The sequence below is a fragment of the Mustela nivalis genome (genome assembly GCF_964662115.1).
Source record: "Mustela nivalis genome assembly, chromosome: 14".
NCBI classification, from domain to species: Eukaryota; Metazoa; Chordata; class Mammalia; order Carnivora; family Mustelidae; genus Mustela; species Mustela nivalis.
Window position 1 is genome coordinate 89,618,089 of NC_139033.1, and position 14,053 is coordinate 89,632,141.

Consider the following 14,053-nt stretch of genomic DNA (forward strand, 5'->3'; position numbering starts at 1 on the left):
GTTAGACTTTTGTTTTTTCTCTCATCTCTTTGCCTTGCTAGACAGATGATTGGAACCAAGGACTGGGGTTTTTTCTTTACTTAGTCCTCAGTATGTGGCTTGATGTTTGGCCCATAAAAGTGAGTCAATAAATATTTATTAAATTGAAATGTAAAATAATTTTCATTCTTAATACTGGACTGGTTTGCCACACAGCCAAGCTCCTCTGTGCAAAGCAGAATGAATGAGTAACACAGAGACCCAGCTGTGGCCTGGTAGATCTCATCCTGTGTGCAGAGGAACGAGGTGAGTAAGTGGCGCTTTTGGTGGGTTTGGAGGTGGAACAGGACAAAGAGACAATCAGAGATTTAGGTTCCCTCTTTTGAGACGCATTCCTCCTACATGTAGTCAGCTGGATTCTCGCATCACTGCTGTGTACAAGTAGAGCACAGCATCTTGTTTAGTCTGGTTTGAAATGTTCTGAGTGGTTTTTATTATTATAGTATGTCTATTGGAGGCTCATCCACAGCCTTATAGATTTCATTTTCTTTAATTGGGATGGGGAGGGAGAGAGAACAGCATTTACTTGGCATTCTTGCCTTTTAGAGCTGTAGGTTATTGATTCAGGGGCCTAGAATAGTAATGCTTGGAAGTAAAGGTTCCCTTGGGAGCACCAGTGTTAAAGGGCAAAGGGAAAATGATTAGAATTTAAATCTCTAGACTCCACTGAATTCGTGGCTTCATTAAAAAAGAGGGGGAGGAGGAAATGATCTGGGCCGGTGCTGTAGGCTTTGTTTAACACTTGCATCCACAAACTGATAACTCGGAATTACAGCCTTTACATGTTGAGCTATGTGGCCAAGTGTGAACAGCCAGGCAGTGGACACACTGCATTTACTGCAAGATAGCATTTTGGGCCTTGCTCAGTTAGGGCCAATCAATTCTAGAAAAATATCTCTTATTTTCTAAGGGAGAATGTAACCTTTGGCTTTGGCTTTCTTTGAATTAGTGAAATCTTTTCTGCTTGTTTGTGGAACATGTAATCACCAAATTACACACATACTTTGTTCTTTGATGTGTCACTCTTTAGAAATTCTACTTCCCCCAAATCAGGTTTCCTTTTTAGACTATTTATCTGATACCTTGTATTGCTGCTTTAAATGGTACATTCCCTAACTTGTCTATGAGCAGAGGAGAACAATGAGAAATAATGGGAAGAACATTAGACTATAATGACAAACAGGTTCTGCCACCAAACAGCTGTGTGACCTTGGACAAATCACTTAACCTGAGTATCAATTCCTTTGTGTTTAAAATGGAGGATGGTTTCTGGGTTTCTTTGAACTTGGGAATTTTGTCATTCAATGACATATAGTCTTGTTAACCTTTCAACTTTCAGCTAGTCAGAAAAATAATGTCTTTCTCTTTCTTCTTTCTTTCTTTCTTTCTTTCTTTCTTTCTTTCTTTCTTTCTTTCTTTCTTTCTTCTTTCTTTCTTTTTCTTTCTTGAATGTATGTGTTCCTTATAGAAAAACCATGTAGTATTAGTGGTTAAGAGCTTGGGCTCTGAATCTAGGAGGTCTGGGATAGAATCCTTGCTCTGCAATTTACTAGTTGATATTTGATCCTGGTTAGTTCTTTAATCTCTTTATTTCAGTTTCCTCATCTATAAAATGGTGGTATTAATAATGTCTACTTCTGGGGTGCCTGGATGGCTCAGTGGGTTAAAGCCTCTGCCTTCGGCTCAGGTCATGATCCCAGCGTCCTGGGATTGAGCCCCGCATTGGGCTCTCTGCTTAGCAGGGAGTCTGCTTTCACCCCTCTCTCTCTCTGCCTGTCTCTCTGCCTACTTGTGATCTCTGTCTGTCAAATGAATAAATAAAATCTTTAAAAAATAATAATAATGTCTACTTCCCAATATCGGTAAGGACTAGATTAGGTTATATACTTCTTACAATGCCTGGTACTTTACAAGTGTGACAATTAATTGGCTGTTTTCCTAATGAATTTGCTTCCTAATGATTCTACTTCAATAAATATTTAATGCTGCATATATTTTCTTAGCACATCCCAACAGGTGGAAAAGGCTGCCAAAATTGTTTGGGGTTGCAAGGAAATGTCATGTTGGTATCAGAAATAGAGAACACTTTCTAAGAAGAACACAGAGAGTTAACTAAGTATGGTTGCTAAATTAACATATGTAATTCAGAAACCTACAAAAAATTCCTGTCAATGATATTTTCCTTGCTTGAATTTATTTCAGAAGCTGCTTTAAAATCTTTTTTTTTCAGGCAGTAAAGAGAAGAATTGTGGTACTCAAGAATTAGTAGACCTGTAATTGTAGCATCGTGACCTTGGACCAGTCACTTCCACACAATAGGATTAAATTTTCTCATGTGAAAATGAGATGGCTGCGGTGCCTGAGTGGCTCAGTGGGTTGGGCCTCTGCCTTCAGCTCAGGTCATGATCCCGGACTTCCAGAATCGAGTCCCGCATCAGGCTCCCAGCTCCTTGGGGAGTCGGCTTCTCCCTCTGACCTTCTCCTCTCTCATGCTCTCTCTCACTCATTTTCTCTCAAATAAATAAATAAAATCGTATTTTTTTTTAAAGATTTTATTTATTTATTTGACAGAGATCACAAGTAGGCAGAGAAGCAGGCAAAGAGAGAGAGGAGGAAGCTGGCTCCTTGCTGAGCAGAGAGTCCGATGTGGGGCTCGATCCCAGGACCCTGGGATCATGTCCTGAGCCGAAGGCAGAGGCTTAACCCACTGAGCCACCCAGGCGCCCCAAATAAATAAAATCTTAAAAAAAAAAAAAAAAGAAAAAAGAAAAGAAAAGAAAATGAGATGGCTGAAGTATCTGATCTTTTAAGTACCGTCAGGTTCATATTTTAGAATTTAAGACCTAAGGGCATAACTCAAAAGTGTTTTTGTTGTTGTTATTGTTGTTGTTTTATTTTGGTCTATATTAGCCATAGTTGTGAATATTTTTCAAATTCTGAGAAATGTAAAATTTATCAGTACCTTTCCTGATTTTGCCTGCTTTGATGAAGGATGAGCCACAGTTCATATCCAAATGGTGATTAGGCCTTGAGTACATCATATTTAAAAATGTTGCTTTTGTTTGAATATATTTTGTAATGTAAATAATTTGGTTCAGCTGCATATGTCAGTGATGACATAGACCTGCAAGGACATGGGGGTTGTTTATACAAGGTTTATATAAATACACAATAACAATGAATATTGGGTTGTTGCTGTTTTACAAAGGAAAATGTTTTCTGGTACCACGACTGCCTCCCTGAAAAATAAAGGAGAAAGGAAGGGAGATTGATCAGCTTTATTAAGAAATATATATGTATGGTTGATATTTGTATATGTTAAAAACAAATTCTGTTGCTGTGTCCATGAAAATGTACACACGCACGTCTCTAAACTGGGTTAAAGAAGCATTGTCAGACCTGACTGGGGATATAGTACACTGTATTTCTAATCTTTTTGAACTGAAACTCAAGTCTCTGCCTGGGGACTTGAAATTAAAAATTAAAGTGTGGAGGCTTTTGCTTAAAATGGTATGCTGGTTATTCATCTTGTTGACAATAAGTAGATCATTTAAGCTGGTTCACTAGGAGTCATAGTGACTGTTATATCTCCAGTGTGTTTTTGACTATTCTGAGGAGGAGAGAGACAAAATATCGAGCAACGGGGGACAATATAATATCCTGAAGGCTTCACTATTGAAATGCCGTGTGTTCTACATGCTATAGGTTTCATGAAAACAAAGCAAGAGACCACCCTCATTAAGGAGATTGGGCAGTAGCCCAAGCAGCTGTGAAAGTGAATAGAAAACAGCTCTTGTTTGTCTCGGCTTTTCCATTCATTTTGTCCAGAAGTTTAGTGTCACCAAGCACAGAGGTCACATTGGTTATTGGGGTATGAGACTCATACTGTGATATTGTTGCAGATGAGATCTTTTTATAACAGTAGGTTGAATCTTGTATCAGCTGAAGCTATTTTGGTAGTGATTTTGGTGTAAGGAATAAAAACCTTAGCAGGAAAGGACTTCTTATGTGGGGCTGAGGGGTTTTAGGAACCCCAGAATCTGGATTTTATATTTGAGATCATGGAAACAGTGGTAACATAAAATGTTTTTGGTTATTTTCAAAATTAAATGCAATACACTTTAAGTGTTATAATCAAGACGCTGGGCTAGTGACTTTGGATAAAAAGGCATTTTACTAATACATGATATATCTACAGAATTGTACTAAAAATAATAAGGCTTGTGGGAAAAAAATGAGGGTAAGTGTAGATGTCGCAGAACCTCTGCAACTTTGAACCATGGAACCAAACCCCAATAGTTTTACAGCCCAGGCAGGCAGCTCAATACGTGTGGAAGTTACCACAGATATTAAACGTCCTAAAAAGAGAATTAAGAAAATGCCAGCTTGCAGAAATGTTAGATAATGCATTCGAAAGTGGAGCCCTGAGCCAGTGGGTTTGCCATTGAGGTGGGCACAGAAGGAAGTAAGACTTCCCCTGAGATGAGAACTAGAAATTATCCCTCTCTTAGCCTTGTGTACAGGCATTCTCTTTTCATTAAAATGGAGCAAAGGGCCATGTCTGTGTAACAGCCTAGCTGAAGCCATTTTACTTTTCCTTGTAAAGGTTATAATTCTTGTCTACTCTCCAGCTCCTCTTGCCTAAGAGAACAAAGAAAATCACATATGAATAAATGTTACTTCAGTATTCTATTGATATGAGCTAAGTGGTGCTTTAGAACCATGTGTTGTTGCAGAACAGACTATAAAAGAGCAAGAGATGCACTCTACCTATGTGAAACTGATCATCTAGTTGAGAATATGAGAAGTAAAGTTAAGTGATGGAAGGTCTAAAAATGGCTCCAGAAAATACTGCAAGAAATAACAAAGTGTAGTATATGATTATCAAATGATGAACATTATGGGTTACCAGAGGGGAGAAGGGGGGGGGGATAGGTGGAGGGGATTGAAGAGTACAGGACACTGAGTAAGGTACAGAATTGTTCGATCACTGTATTGTACTCCTGAAACTAATATACCAGTGTGTATATTAATGATAGTGGAGTTAAAGTAAAAAACATAATAAAAAACAAGTAAATGCTTCTGAGGTGTTACATAATATTTAAGATTCTGTAGCTATTGGGTATTTATTGTTTTGTTTTGTTTTTTTCCCTCCCACATATTTCCTTCCTTTTACTCCAAGGCATATTTTATTTTTTATTTATTTTTAAAGATGCATTTATCCATTTGAAAGAGAGAGTGTGCATATGTGGGGAGAGGGGTAGAGGGGGAAGGAGAAGGAGAGAATCTCCAGCAGACTCCCCGCTGAGCCCAGAGACCAGCCCACAGTGCTCGATTCCAGGACCCTGGGATCATGACCTGACCCAAAATCCAGTCAGACAAGTCAGATGCTTAACTGACTGAGCCACCCAGAAGCCCCCACCCCGAGGCTTATTTTGAAAAGCTCTCAATGGAGAGTACTTTATAGAATCATAGTATAGGAAGAATACTTCTGTTTGACTCAGTTCCCATTAAAGATAGGTATTTTAGGGATGGATCTTTAGCTTTCTCTTCTAGTGATGAGTAACTTGTGTCAACAGTTTTTTTCTGAATACCAAGTATTGCAGAGCACTGTGCTAATTGCTGAGTAAGATGTGGCCCCTGGGTGGGATTATGGACATTGGGGAGGGTATGTGCTTTGGTGAGTGCTGTGAAGTATGTAAACCTGGTGATTCACAGACCTTTACCCCTGGGGATAAAAATATATGTTTATAAAAAATAAAAAATTATAAAAAAAAAAAAGATGTGGCCCCTGGTCATCAAGAGGGAGAAAGAAAAGAGGCATAAACAGAGTAAAGTGGAAGTATAGGAGAGAGAGAGGGATAAATGCCAAGTGATAAAACTGTGCATGTTTTCTTGAAAAAAATGGAATTGGAGTGGGGTTTAGAAGGATTGCATGATTTTGGCAGACATACTGGAAGAGAAAAGTACTTTTGGCAGAGGTGGAGCAAAGAATACACATAGGAAAATGCTGAATGTGATCAGAACTAGTGAGTAGAGTTGTGGGTGGAGTAAAGTTTGTGTGGGGGCTCATTGATGGGGGTATTTTTAAAAGATGGAAAAGCGGATTGGAGCCAAACTGTGGAAGTCTTTAGATATCAGAACTCCAAAATTTGATTTATTCTATATGTATTGATAAGCCAGTCAAAGTTTCGAGCCAAGGAATACATGATCAGAGTTCAGAGAGGAAAGAAAGAAACCTGATGATAGTTGAGTGCCTACTATGTACTTTGCTGCTAACAACATTATATGCTTTATATTCTTGTTTATTCCTCATAATAGTCCTGAAAAGTAGGTATTATGAGTATGGTGGAATTATATAGGAACCCTTCCTACCTTTTGCTCTGTCTTGCTGTGGACCTAAAAATGTTTTAAAAAATAAGGTTAATAAAAGTTTTAAGAGTAGGTTTTATTCATGGCCCATTGTAGAATGGTGATCCTAATATGTTTTAAAAAGGGGGGGATTAGACATGTTTCCATGTACAATATGAATGTAAGTGTATAGAAGAGCCTGGAAGAAAGCATGGTCAGTGGCTAACAATGTTACTTACCTCTGTGGAGCGAGGTGGAATTGGGGGTGATGTTGCTGAGGAACCATCTCATGTTACTTAAGTACTTATCTATTATTTGAATTTTTACTAAAATGTATTCATGTGTTTACCTTTTTTTTATTAAAGATTTTTAAAAAGTTTATTTATTTGACAGAGATCACAAGTAGGCAGAGAGGCAGGCAGAGAGAGAGGAGAAGCAGGCTCCCTGCTGAGCAGGGGGCCTGATGTGGGGCTCAATCCCAGAACCCTGGGATCATGACTTGAGCTGAAGGCAGAGGCTTTAACCCACTGAGCCACCCAGGTGCCCTGTGTTTACCTTTTCTTAAACAACAAAGCTAAAAAAAAAAAGTAAGCTCAATTTAGTTACAAGTGAAGAGACTGTAACCCTGAACCCATTGTTCAAGGTCACATAGCTGGTAATTGACTGCTCAAGGACGTCTATACCTATCTTATTTTTGAAGTCATCTTTCCACTTATGAAGTGCATTAGAGAAGAGTTTGGATTCAGGAATGTAAGCCTGTTGCAGAAGATACATGATGTGAAGGTGAACTAGCAGTGGTAATATAAACAGACTATAAAGAGGTGTTATGGATGGAGACTTGACAGAATTTAAGAGATTAATGGGATGAGGGTAATAAGGGAGGGGAATTATTGAAGATACCTGTTTAACCAAGAGAATGTCTTCATTTGGTCACCAAATATTTAATGCACATTTATCATATACCTGGAACTGATTTAGGCAATGGGGTTTCAGCCCTGAACAAAGCAAAGTCCATGCTTTCATGTGTTGGGGAGAGAGAGACAATATGTAAATATGTTGGGATAGATGCAGTTTTATCTGGGTGGAAGAGAGAGGCATTTCTGAAGAAGTGGTGTATAAATAGACACCTGGAGGAAGTATGGGAAAAAAGCTATGTCGTTCTTGGGGGAAAAAAAGACTAGTTCAGGCAGATGGATCACCCAGGGTAAAGGCCCATAGGAGGAAATATGCTTGAACTCACAGTATAGGAAGGAGAACAATTTGGCTAGACTGGAGAAACTGAAGGTCCTAATGGTAGAAGATAAGATCAAAGAGGTTGCTGAGGGGAGGGCAGATCATATAGGTTTTGAGGGCCATAGTAAGGACTTCAGATTTTATTGTAATGGGAAGACATCAGAGGGCTTTGAGCAAAATAGTAACATGGTCAGACTGATGCTCAGTCGAATCATCGTAGGTGCTGTATGGAGAATAGACTATACGGCACAAGGATCAGATCCATGAAACCAGCTGGGAGGCCACTGTTTCAACGTAGGCAAGAGAAAATGATGGCTTGGGCCAAGGTGGTGACAGTAGAGTTGCGGAATTCATTTGGTTCTGGACATTTTTTTGAAAGTAGAACTGATTAGATTTGCTGAAGGATTTTATATGGGCCATGAGAGCAAGAATGGAACCAAGTTATTTGATCTGAGCTACTGATAGAATGGAGTTGCTATTTAGTGAGCAATGGGAAGAATGTAGACAAAAGAGGTTTTAGGAGAAGGGAGTTGGAATTAAGAGTTCAGTTTTTGATGCCATTAGAGATCTAAGTGGAGATTTGAGTATACATTTGGAATCTAATGAAGTTATAAATTTTAGAGTTGTAGATTATGAGTGGTCAGTTGCCCTGAAATCACAAACTGTGAATAGAGCTCAGTAAGGAAATGTGGACAGTATGGGATTAACATGTCACTACTGGGGACAAAGGAAAGTGTCTCAATGTCTTTGATTTTCATTAAAGAAAATCTAGAGAAGATATCTGAGACCCAAATACTGGGGACTGGAATATTTAGAAAAGAGAATCAGAAACAGGGAAGGGAAACCAAGAATGAATGGCCACTGCATGAGTGACTACAGCTGTTCTTTCTGCATCCAATCTTTTGTCTAATGAACTTCCTAACTGGAAAGATGGGAGACTTGAGAAGAATGGAGAGAGAATGGAGTCAATTGAAGCCAAAAGAGAAAGATGTTTCAAGGGTGAGGAAATGATAGGTCAAATAAGACTCTTGAGAGTTGATCAATGGATTTGACAGCATAGAGGTCATTGGTGGTCTTGCTTAGGGAAGTTTTGGTGGGGAAAGTTCAAGAAAATGGGAGATGAAGTACTGACCAAGAATAGATAACTTCCTGTGTCTTAAAGCTCTGTTATGAGGTGCATACACATTTATGATGATAATGTCTTTCTGATGAATTTGCCCTTTTGTAATTAGGAAGCATCCCTCTTTGGCTCTGTTTCTATTCTTTGTTTTAAACTCTACTTTGATATTAATAGACCATTTGCTGTAGCCACTTGAAGGCCTGTGTGGTCTAGTTCAGCTCTCATATTCATTTGACAATTAAGATTTTAAGTTAAAGGTATTTATTTTCACTGTGGGTGTGGTCCAGTGTTGTGCATTCTCGTTCTCCTGTTCATTTCCCCCTTCACTTGTGTCGGATAGCTGATGAACTTAGAAACAATTACCAAGGTCAGGTCCAGAGAAACCCTGTCAAAAATCAAATCTGATCTGTTACCTATACTTTCAAGATGACACAGGTAAATATCACGTTTTCTGTGCCTCATTTATGTCAGAAACATTGTCATAATTGCTACTATGATACCGTAGATTAGTATATTCACTTTTGTATCTTGAGGGAAAATGCAGAGAATTTACTTTAATTTGACATTTGGTTCGTTTGGATGATGGTTTGCTTTATTTCTTTTGATAGCTTGGATCATCCCAGCAGTCACGTTCCTTCATGACTACTGCACGCATCCCTTAATAAAGCTCATGTTGCTCGTTACAATAGAATAATTAAGTTCTATTGAGTCTGGGCTGCTTCCATAATGCTTACCTTTTAGGAAATTTGAATTTGGGTCTGGCTGTCTACTGTTGTCCATTTTATTCTTTAGCCAAATAATGAAGAGTAGGTACTTTCTCTTCCAGTGCCTCCTTCCAGTACACATCAGATACGTCTCAGACTAGCGTGGAGATTGAAGGGATGCTTAGTTTTTAATCTAATCTATTGAGGTATCAGAGAAATATGTTTTGAAATATAAATAGAACATAATTTTTAAGGAAAAAATACTCTTTAAATCTTGCAGTTTTCTTTGGCAGAGGAACAGTATTAACATCTGGTTACCAAACTGTGGTACCCTTAAGAGAATTGGAGGTGATCCAATTTCCAATAAAATATTGGATTAAGTGACTTCACTTGAGTTTTATTATTTTTAAGTACATTTTTAAACCTCTGTTCTCCCTGTAATTTGCAGTTTGCATTTACTTGCAAGCAGTGATTTTAGTTTACATGATGAATCACTCTCTATACCAACATTTGTAGGATACCACAAAAAGTATCGTCAGAGTGAAAATGCCAGGTTACTAAAACGCTGCAGACAAGAAGGCACCATTTACTAATAAGACAGCTCCATCCTTGAATCTTTGTGTTGGGAGGGAAGGAACTGATATCTCTGGGCACTGATTTTGTACCAGGAGAGTACATATTTTATCATATTTTAGGTTTACATATTTTATCTCTTTTAGGTTTGCAACAAGCCTTTGAAGTAGCCTCATTCATGCCTCACAACAATCTGCTGAATCAAGAAGGACAGATATTATAATTTCTGCTACACTAGTTTGAAATCTTAGAGAGAGGTTTGTGAGTTGCATAAGACCAAATAGCCAGTCAGTGGTGGAGCTGGGACAAGACCCCAAATTCCTCATCTTTACTTTATTCCTTCCACTGGGTCTCCTGATACTTTCTTTCTTTCTTTTTTTTTTTCTTTCCTTTCCTTTCCTTTTCTTTTCTTTCTTTTTTTCTTTTTTCTCTTTTTGGAGATTGTGGTGGTAAGAACTATGAGAGACTTTAGTGGATCTTTTTTCTAGTTAGTTCAGCATTCTCACCTAACCATCTCTCTTCGAACAACTGCAAATCTAGTGCATGTATGTGCCTGATACCAAGGTAAATACTGTCCCACCCTGTAGGAGTTCAGAATAGGGTAGGTAAGGCAGACATGAGGCAAATGCTTGCAGTGACATTTAAATGTTCGTTTCTGAGGGCCCAAAGAAGTTGTAATTCATGTAAACTTTCCCAATGACATAGTGGAAAAGTTAGGACTAGAGCACTCACCTGTAAAGATGGGGATAATAGCACATTCTTCTCAGGCTTGTTGTGAGGATTAAATGGATTATTAGAGAACCTACATAGAAAGTATTTAGTACAGTACCTGGCACAAAGTAGCTAATCAAGAAATTTAGCTTCAGTTTTATGCTTTTTTGACTCCATAAAACTGCCTCTCCAGATTGAAGTGGATAAGACGGTTGAGAATTCTCTGTATTTATCTCATAGACAGAAACAGTAGAGAAAGAAACATGTTGTTTCTTATGGAAATTTAACCAACAAATTATTACTCTTTAGCAGAAGGGACTGATTATAAGTAATTGGATTTCATACAGCATAGAGAATTACACAAACCAGTCCTTTCAAGCATGTGCTTAATTCTGAGCTCCTCCTACATTTCTTACGTGCCTGGATCCCCACATTTGTTGGGTTAGTTTTGGGATTTGTTTTGCTGTCACATATGTCACAACTTTGGGAAGGGGACATTTTTTATTTTGATATATGTAGACAATGATTTTTATGCTGTTCCAGCAGTGTTCAATGCCTTTATTCTCCTGTATACTCCTATTTAAGACAAACAGACAACATAAAATTGCTTCTCTTCTCCAAGTTAGACCTCACTTTGGAGTTTATTCATGTGTATTAACAGGGGAACTTTTTTTTTTTTTTTTAAAGATTCTATTTATTTGACAGACAGAGATCACAAGTAGGCAGAGAGGCAGACAGAGAGAGAGGAGGAAGCAGGCTCCCCTCAGAGCAGAGAGCCCGACGCGGGGCTCGATACCAGGATGCTGGGATCGTGACCTGAGCCGAAGGCAGAGGCTTTAACCCACTGAGCCACCCAGGTGCCCCAACAGGGGAACTTTTAACTCTTCTCAGAAGTGGTATGCTAACAATGCTTTCTTCTTTAAAAAAAAAAAAACCAACTTTTTATTTTGAAATAATTTTAGTCTTACAGAACAGTTGCAAAAACAGAACAGAGAGTTTCTATATACTCTTCACATAACTTTCTGTAATGTTAACATTTTGATTAGGCATAGTATAATTATCAAAACTAACAACTTAACATAGGTACAAAATTATTAAATAAACTACAGCCCATGCAATACCAGTTTTCAACTAATGTCCATGTCCTGCTCTAGGATACAATCCAAGATACCACATTGCACTTGACTGTCTTACCTTAAGCTTCCTCTACTATGTGGGCTGTCTTCCTTGTCTTGGTCAGTCTTTAACTTTTTTTTTTTTTTTTTTTTTTTTTGGTAGTATAGTGTTGCTAATGATGAATTTTTTTTTCAGTTTTAAAAATCTTTTTATTTTACTTATTTTTAATCATGATGAAATACACATAACACAAAATTTGCCATTGTAACCATTTTTCAGTGTCCAATTCTGTAGAGTTAAGTGCATTCACATTTTCCTGTAACCAATCTCCAGAACTCTTTTTGTCTTGCAAAACTAAAACTGTATACCCATTAAACAATAGCTCCTCATTCCTGCCTCCCCCATTCCTTGCCAATCACCATTCTACTTTCTGTCTCTATGAATATGACTACTCTAGGTATCTTATATGAATAGAATCACGCCATATTTCTCTTAGCAAAATGTCCTCAAGGTTCATCTTTGTCGTAGTCTGTCCCATGTATGTGTGTATCAGAGTTTACTTTCTAAGGCAGAATAGTATTCCATTGTACATATGGATTTACTGCATTTTGTTTATCCATTCATCTGTCAGTAGAAACGTGGGTTGCTTCCACCTTTTGGCTATTGTGAATAATGCTGCTGTGAACCTTATTATGCAAATATCTGAGTACCTGCTTTCAAGGATTTGGGGGTATATACCCGGATGTCAAATTGCTGGGTCATATGGTAATTCTATTTTAATTTTTTGAGGAATTGCCATACCGTTTTCCATGTTAGCTTTTATATATCTGAAAATATCTTTTTTTTTTTTTTTTTGCTATGGTATTTGAAAGATATTTTCATGAAGTCTAGAGATTTCTTTCAGAGATTTAAAGATGTTGCTACACTTGTCTTTCTTGTCTTTCTCAGCTTCCCGCTGAGCAGAGAGCCTGATGTGGGGCTTGATCCCAGGACACTGGGATCATGACCCGAACCAAAGGCAGATTAGCCTTTGGCCGACTGAGCCACCCAGGTGGCCCTGGTTTGGTTTCTATGGATTTATTCTTCTCCTCATTAAGGCTTATATTTTCCTGCTTATTTGCTTGCTTGATAATTTTTGATTGGATGTCAGGTATGGTGGATTTTACAAAATTGGATGCTAGGTATGCTTGTATTTACATGATGTTTTAAAATTTTCTTGGTAAGTTTTGTTGTTATAGGTTACTTAGAAATAGTCTGACCCTTCTGAGGCTTGCTTTTTAACATTCGTTGGGTGGGACGAGAGCAGCCTTTAGTGCAGGCTAGTTTTGCTCCATTATTGAGGCAATACCCTGCAGATGCTTCATGTCCCATGAATTGTGAGTTATTTGTTTGTTTGTTTCTTTTTCTCTCGGGGTGGTGAGAAGAATATTCCTGGCCTTCTGTGAGCTCCGGAGAGTGGTTGGTTCCACCTGCTTCTTTCTGGTGGTTCTTTCCCCAGTCTTGGATAATTTTCTCAAACTGATATGCTGTTCAACTCTCAAATGAAGACTTGGGATGGGAGGACTCTCTGAAGATCTCTATAGTTTTGTCTCGGTGCAGCTCTCTCCTCTCCAGTATTCTGCATGTGAATTCTACTCACCAGAGCATTTTGAGCTCCTTACATGGTCTTCTCAGCTGAGGGGGAGTGCTGGCTTCTTGGCTGCTGCTTCACAGAGCTACAGCTGAAAACTCTGTACAGTGAGCTTGGGCAGTCATAGGGCTTACCTCTAACTTTGTCCTCTCTCAGGGATCATTGTCCTTTGCTGCCTCTTGTTCAGTGTCTGAAAACTCTCATTTCTTCTCTATTTCCTTCCAGTTTTTCAGTGAAGTAATTAGGTATATAGGCCTTGTCCCTATTATTCCCTCTTGCCTAGAGACAGAATTTGAGCAAGTTATTTAATCTCCTTATGTTCTAGGGTACTCATCTATAAAATGAAGTTAATATTTATGGATTTGGAGGATTGAATAAGAAAAATCACATAAAGCACATACTATAGTTCCTGGCCAAAACTAAGTACTCAGTGAATTTTAGTTATTATTATTAGCAACAAAGAGGGAAGAGAACTATTAGTGAAAGTGTTTTTCCCTCCCCTTCCTCCCACCTTACTCTTCACTCTCCTTTTTATTTATTCATTTTTTTTAACAAGACCTAAAGATTTTTTTGTAT

The 14,053-nt window shown here is 38.2% G+C and overlaps 1 protein-coding gene across 7 annotated transcripts in view; it reads left to right on the forward strand.

The window, feature by feature from the left end:
- The window catches only part of TTC28 (tetratricopeptide repeat domain 28), a 645,085-nt gene that overhangs the window by 274,903 nt on the left and 356,129 nt on the right, over nt 1-14,053 (forward strand). The window contains exon 1 of one of the 7 annotated variants that reach the window (XM_082697974.1): nt 201-285. The exons of the other annotated variants lie outside the window; for them this stretch is intronic. The gene's annotated coding sequence lies outside the window, so the exon portion shown is untranslated. Of the gene's footprint in view, nt 1-200; nt 286-14,053 lie in introns of those variants that run through there. 7 annotated transcript variants of the gene reach the window in all.